The sequence below is a fragment of the Orycteropus afer genome, unplaced genomic scaffold, assembly GCF_000298275.1.
Source record: "Orycteropus afer afer isolate SDZICR_OR568_19922 unplaced genomic scaffold, OryAfe1.0 scaffold00222, whole genome shotgun sequence".
NCBI classification, from domain to species: Eukaryota; Metazoa; Chordata; class Mammalia; order Tubulidentata; family Orycteropodidae; genus Orycteropus; species Orycteropus afer.
Genome location: NW_006921809.1, coordinates 3,519,766 through 3,526,552, shown reverse-complemented (window position 1 = coordinate 3,526,552; position 6,787 = coordinate 3,519,766).

Sequence of the window (6,787 nt, the reverse complement as noted above, 5' to 3'; positions counted from 1 at the left end):
ACTTCCATAGTGATACTGCCTCGGAAACCCAAGGAGGGGTTGCTATGAGTCGGGTTTGACTCGACGGCACATAACAACAAACAACAACAACATAGAAGATTGGGAATTACTGAAAAACAAGGTGGGATAGAGCCATAATCCAATTTATATTCTGGGAAGGTAATTCTGGTGAAAATGTGGATAACGGATTACAGAAGGACATGTGCAAGGTATTGTGATAATTGTTATACAGCTTAGAAAAGATTAGAAGACAATGAAAGAAAAGTTTGCAACACTGCCTGTAAATGAATTATGTCTTGAGACATCTTTACTTGATACACTTTTGAGATCATGACTATACTATGTATGAGTGTTTTTATGTGTGTATGGGTGGACTTTGTGTAATAAATTATTTTTTCAATGATCTTGAAATGAAAAATCCCTAGCATTCTTGCCCTAAGCAACACTCAGAAAATTGATGAGTTCTTTTCCATTTTGGTCTTTTAAAAAAGGCATCTGAAATTTAACTGTGACTAAAATAATTCTGGCTTCTGAATTCCTATTAAATGCATTGACTGTCTCATGGCACAATATTATGTATCTATGAAGATGATGCTGTTGACTTGCTGTTTGAGGGGTGACTCTGAGTATATTTTTACTCCTGGAGTTGGTGCCTAGCTACACTGATTCACCCATCCCATCTGTATTCTGCACCCAGCGACAACTATTTGTCTGCTGATTTCTTTCAGATGAGAAATAAATCTGGATGCTTGGAACTGATTATTTTCTCTGTGTAAATTGTACAAACTCATAAGAGGCAAAAATTAGGACTTCACTTTGCCTCCCATTTTAACCACCTGAATTAACTAATTCAAGACCATGATTACAATTCATATTAATTTTACACTTGTTTCTGTAAATTTTCTAAAGCCAAAGTATCAGTATTTTTTTCCTAAACGACACCACAAAAACTTTGTGCAAAGATGATGGTGCAAATAGTGCAATAAGTTCTATGCCTTGAGATGGGAATACTTTAGGACAGACATTCTGCTGCCCTGACCCTATGCTGTGTAATCAGTAGTACACTTGTCCAGCATTTCTCAAACTATCCTACAGTAGATAGGTAAATAGATAGAGAGGTAGACAGACAGAAAGAGAGACAGCTGACATTGAGTTGACTCCAACTCATGGCAACCCCGTGGACAAAATGTTGTCCCATCCTGCATCATCCTCATGATCACCAGCAAGTCCATGAAAGCAGTTATTATGCCAATTCATCTCACTGAGGCCACTCTTGCCTTTCCTGGCCTTCTTCTGCTTCACCAAACATGATGTTCCTCTCCAGCAACTGATCACTCCTGACGATGTGTTTAAGGTGAGCAAGTTGGAAAATGCTCCATTGTGATCCATAATCACCAGCTTTCTTCCTAATCTGTTTTAGTCTGAAAGTTCTGCTGAATCCTGTCCACCATGGGTGACCCTATCAGTATTTGAAATGCCAATGTTATAGCTTTCAGCATCACAGCAACACACCCACCACCATAATACAATAAACTGACAGACAAGTGATGTATATTACATCTACTTGTCTATAATATATAAGGAATTCTGGTAGTGCATGGCATAAACAATTGGGTACTAACTAAAAGGTTGGTGGTTCAAATCCACTCAGTGGCTCTGTGGGAGAAAGACCCGGGGATCTGCTTCCTTCAAGACGATAGCCTAGAAAAGCCTGTGAAGCAGTTCTACTGTAACGTGAGGTTACTATGAGTTGGAATAGACTCAGTGGCATGAAACAACAATAACATATAATAATGTATAATGTAAAGGAGTGGCTAGATGATACATGGTCGATTATGTACAGCAGGGGATTCCCCATAGCATCATGAAAGCATTTCTCCCTTTGAGGGTCAGGTAAAAATTAGAAGCCTCAGTGCTTCCTCCTTCTACTGGGGAACACACCTGGCTGAAGAATAGGAACATATGACCTCTTCTCTGCACAGCTTCGTGTGCTTAGAAAAGATAACTGAGTCCAAGGGCATGATGAGATCTGGAACTACATGAGCAACCCACCTATGTAGCCCAGAGCCCGTTCTCGATAAGAAAGTGTTGAACCAGGACTTTCCTCCTAAATGCATATGTTTCAATCATGGAAGTGATTTTATTAAACATGTAGTGTTCTAGGCCCAACCTCCATGTATTAAAAATAGCTGTGTGACCTTGAGCAGTTACTGAAAATTTGTGTTTCATTATCCTCATCTGTAAAATGAGGATAAAATCAAAATCTGCCATAGGTTTTCTAAGTATTCTAAAGCTTTCTTCCTTGTCTTCTTCAAATTATCATTAAAGGTTGTCCCTGACTTACAATGTATTTGAGTTATAAACCACACTTACAACTTTCTGCTTTCTCTTGGTACATCTTATCATCAGTAATATGTATAACATACCATGTTGCAGCATGTAATTTGCTGATGTTATCATTCTCAGATATTCACTTGCAGATGTTCAAAGATTGGCTTTCTAAAGACACTGATAATAAAAGGCAATAATAAAGAAAACTAAAAAAACAAAAAAGATATTCAACTTATGTCAGAACCGATTTATGACAGATTTATTGAAATGGAACCCTGTCATAAGTCAGAGACTACTTAAATTTTCAGAAAGTCCTTTATGAGCTGTGAAATTAATAAAAACATAAACCAAAAAAACAAACTCGTTTCCATTGAGTCAAATCTGACTCATAGCGACACCATTGGGTTTCCAAGACTAAATCTTTACAGAAGTTAAGTATTCAATTAATAAAAACATAGATATTTAAAATTTCATAATCATTTAACTCATTGAAAATTTTAAAAGTGGGGACTTTGCTATTTCATTATTTTACCTTCCCATCCTTCATACTGTCATACAGCATTTAGACCATTTGTTTCTTTTCTCTGTTGGGGATTTTAAATTAAATACAAGTCTCAAGACCATCTTTAAAAGCTGGCTGAAGATAATTCAGAGTCAAGTTGCAGCTCTGCCAATACTAAGGGCCTTTCTCACTGCCACACCTCCACACTATGTTGTATTCCTAGTAAAGCTAGCCTTCTGGGTAATCACAGGTCAGGCCATGCAATTTGACCTGTGGTGGGCTGTAATATATTCCTGAGAATAGGTAATTCAACCTAATTTGGCTTGAGCCTCACATGAGCTGAGATGAGATTACCAATTGAGTACAATTACAGAGGGTGATTTGGTGCTTCTGACCTACAGTCAGCTGGAGACACAAGTTAGATCATCTCACCTATGAAATTTCCCTGAGGGCTTCTGGATAATGATTTTAAATGCTAATTACTACATGTAGTCAATGCTCTGATAAAATTGAGAACATTTTGATTTATGATGGATGTTAAGTAAAAGCAAGAGTGAAACCCAGTAGATTTAAAGGATTTAAACATATTCAGAAGATTTTGGCACAGAGAGAAAGCTACAAAGCCCTTCTTCTCAATTGTCATATTTATATCCTCTCAGAAACCTTCTGCTTATTATTACTGATAATGCCACTGTAGAAATCAACCCAATTCTGTCCAAATCTACAGTCTTTTAAAATAATAATAATATTAATATGTCTTGTCTGGCTTGGCAGCAATTCTAACCATAGCCAGTGGCAGAGCTGGCTGTTACACAGGAGCCTAGAGTGTTTAGGGAGCTCCAATACTATGCTGAATAGAATTTTAATTGAAAGGCAGGAATAATCTATGGACCTTTCTTCTCAGACCTACCTAGCTGAAAGCATATCCAAGAAGATCCAAGAATAGAGACAGGGAATTTCTAGCCTCTGATTCATCCCACCCTAAATCTGGCCTCTCTAGATCTTATATTTAAATATTAGAGATGCAGAAGTTTAGAGTCTTGAACTGGGATGCTGGTTTCAAACCAAATTTGGTTGAAAAAATACTCTGACTTTCATTTATCTTACTTGTTGTCGTTGTTAGTTGTGGTAGAGTTGATTCTGACTCCTGGTGACCCATGAGTGACAGAGTAGAACCATAGGGTTTTCTTGGCTGTAACCTTAATGGAAGCAGACCACCAGGGCTTTTTTCATGTGCCCCTGGAGGGGGGTGGGAGTGGAGAGTGTTCTGAACCACAAACCTTAGGTTGCTAGCCAAGCACAAATTGTTTGCACCCTTTAGTGTGGTCAGTTACTTAAGCTCTCAAAATGTTTAGAGCGCTTCTCTAAAGGAGCTCTTGTGGTATAGTGGTTAAGGCCTTTGGCTGCTAACCCAAAGGTTGGTGGTTCAAATCCACCAGCCACTCTGTAGAAGAAAGATGAAGTAATCTGCTTCAAAAAAGGTTTGTTGTTGTAGTTATATGCTGTTGAGCTGGACCCGACTCATAGTGACCCCTCCTTGGGTTTCCAAGGTGGTGTCACTATGGAAGTAGATTGCCCAACCTTCCTTCCAAAGAGTGGCTGGTGGGTTTGGACAACCAGCCTTCTGGTTAGCAGTCAAGTGCCTTAGCCACTATACTACCACAGCTCCCCCATGAAGGTTTACAGCCTTGGAAACCCAAAGAGGATTGCTATGAGTGGGAATCAACTCAATGACAGTGAGTTTGGATTTGTGAGTTTCTAAAGGTTTGCTTCTGTAAAAATAGGGATTATAATAGCACTAATTCCTCTTACAGTTGTTACAAGGCCTAAGTGAGTTAAATATCTAGCACAGGGTGATTTCTCAATGTATACAGACAAAACACATTTTTCATTATTATGGTTCAGGGAGACTTGGGTTTGAGCTTTGGTTTTGCCACTATGTACTTTTGAACAATAATATTTTAACTTTCAGACCTCATTTTCCTCATATGCAAAATGATATGGTAAAGCTACATTGCTGTTGTTCTATGCCATCAAGTCAATTTTGATTCATAGCGACCTTACCTGACAAAGTAGAACTGTCCCACAGTTTCCTAGGCTGAAATATTTATGAGAGCAAATCTTTTCTCTTACAGAACCACTGGTAGAATCAAAACATAGACCTTTTGACGAGCAGTCAAACACTTATCTTTTGAGCCACCATGGCTCCTTAAAGCTAGATTAGAAATTTCAAACTTTGTTTTAAGGAACTGTCATATTCCACACAAATGCCCCAGAGAGTACCACTAAGTTTACTCTTTTAAAATAAATTTTTTAAAATGTAGTACAGGGACTTCTGGTAAGATGGAGGAATAGGCAGGCAAACTACATAGACCCTCTTCAACAAAGAAAAGAGAAACCAATTGAAAGAGATACAGAAGATAACCCTGGAGCCCTGAACTTTGAAAGGAACAATACAGAAGTGGATTAGGCACCAACTGGTGGAAAAAGCTGAACAAAAACAGTAAGTATGGAAATGGTTGGAGCAGTGGACTGTCAGCTACTCTGATGGGACCAATAGCCTGAATATTTCCAAGTGGTGTTGGGGCCTGAGTATTGATCTAAAGATCAGCTCTGCTCGCCAAAGGCTGCAGGAAAGACTGCTGGTGGCCTATGACTAGGAAAGGAAACAGCAAGGAGGCAGACAACTTCAGCTGTGGACTTACCACTGCCTGGAGGGTGCAGCAATTTTGATTATTGACAAGTGGTGGCCATTTTGGATACTTAAAGTTATTGAGGGTGCAGCCATTTTGAATCTTTACAAGTATTGGCCATTTTGGATTTTAAAGTGACAGCATTCTCATTTGGATTCCAGGGACCTAAGAATAGGTTCTGTTTGCCAAGGACAGCAGGGACATACAGGAGGCTCACAATGGGAAAGGAGATAGGTGGTTCATGTATAAGTGCTGCCAACTTGAGAATAGAGGAGCACAGCATAGTACCCTGCTTACATGGATAACATACATAAAAAAAAAAAAAAGAAAGAAAATGAAAATTGTGGGCAAGTCACTCCAACATATAATCACCAATTAAATATAAATACAAAAACATCACAATGCCTCAGAGACAACAGACCATCACAGTCCACACAAAGAAGCAAGATAAAGCAGGAGAAACAAGAGACCAAGATACAGACCTACAACACATCCCCGAGGAAGATGCAGCATTGGAACTCCCTGATAAGGAATTCAAAAGAATTATATTTAAGTATCTTCAATGAATTGAGAGACAGATCAAGAAAACACTAACAAAATTGAGGAAAACACAGAAAAAAACCCTACAACAATTTCCAAAGACAATACAAGAACAAAATGACAAAATAAATGAAAAATTAGAAATGTTACAAAATTACACATAGAAATCCAGAAGATTAGTACTAAATTTTCAGAAATAGATAACACATTGAATGGGCAAAGGAATAGAATCGAATCAATGGAAGATAGAATTAATGAGATTGAAGGCAAATACCTCAATACTTCTTTGGAAAGCAGTCAATCAGAAAAATGATCAAAACAAAATGAAGAAAACCTAAGGTTCATGTGGGATACCATCAAAAGAAATAAACAGAATTCCAGAACAAGAAGAGACAAATAAAACCTCAGAAAAAAATTGTCAAAGACTTGTAAGAAGAGAACTTTCTTGGTGTGATGAAAGGTGAGAATATATCCATTGAAGAAATCCAATGAACCCCAAACAGGATAGACCCCAAAAGAAAATAAGTAAGACATATCATCATCAAACTCACCTAAACCAAAGACAAAGAAAAAATCTTGAAAGCAGCACGGGAAAAATGAACGGTTACCTACAAGGGGCAACCAAAAGACTAAGCTCAGATTTCTCTGCAGAAATCATGCAGAAAACAATGGGATGGTATATATAAAACACTGAAAGAGAAAAATTTCCAACCAAGAATTA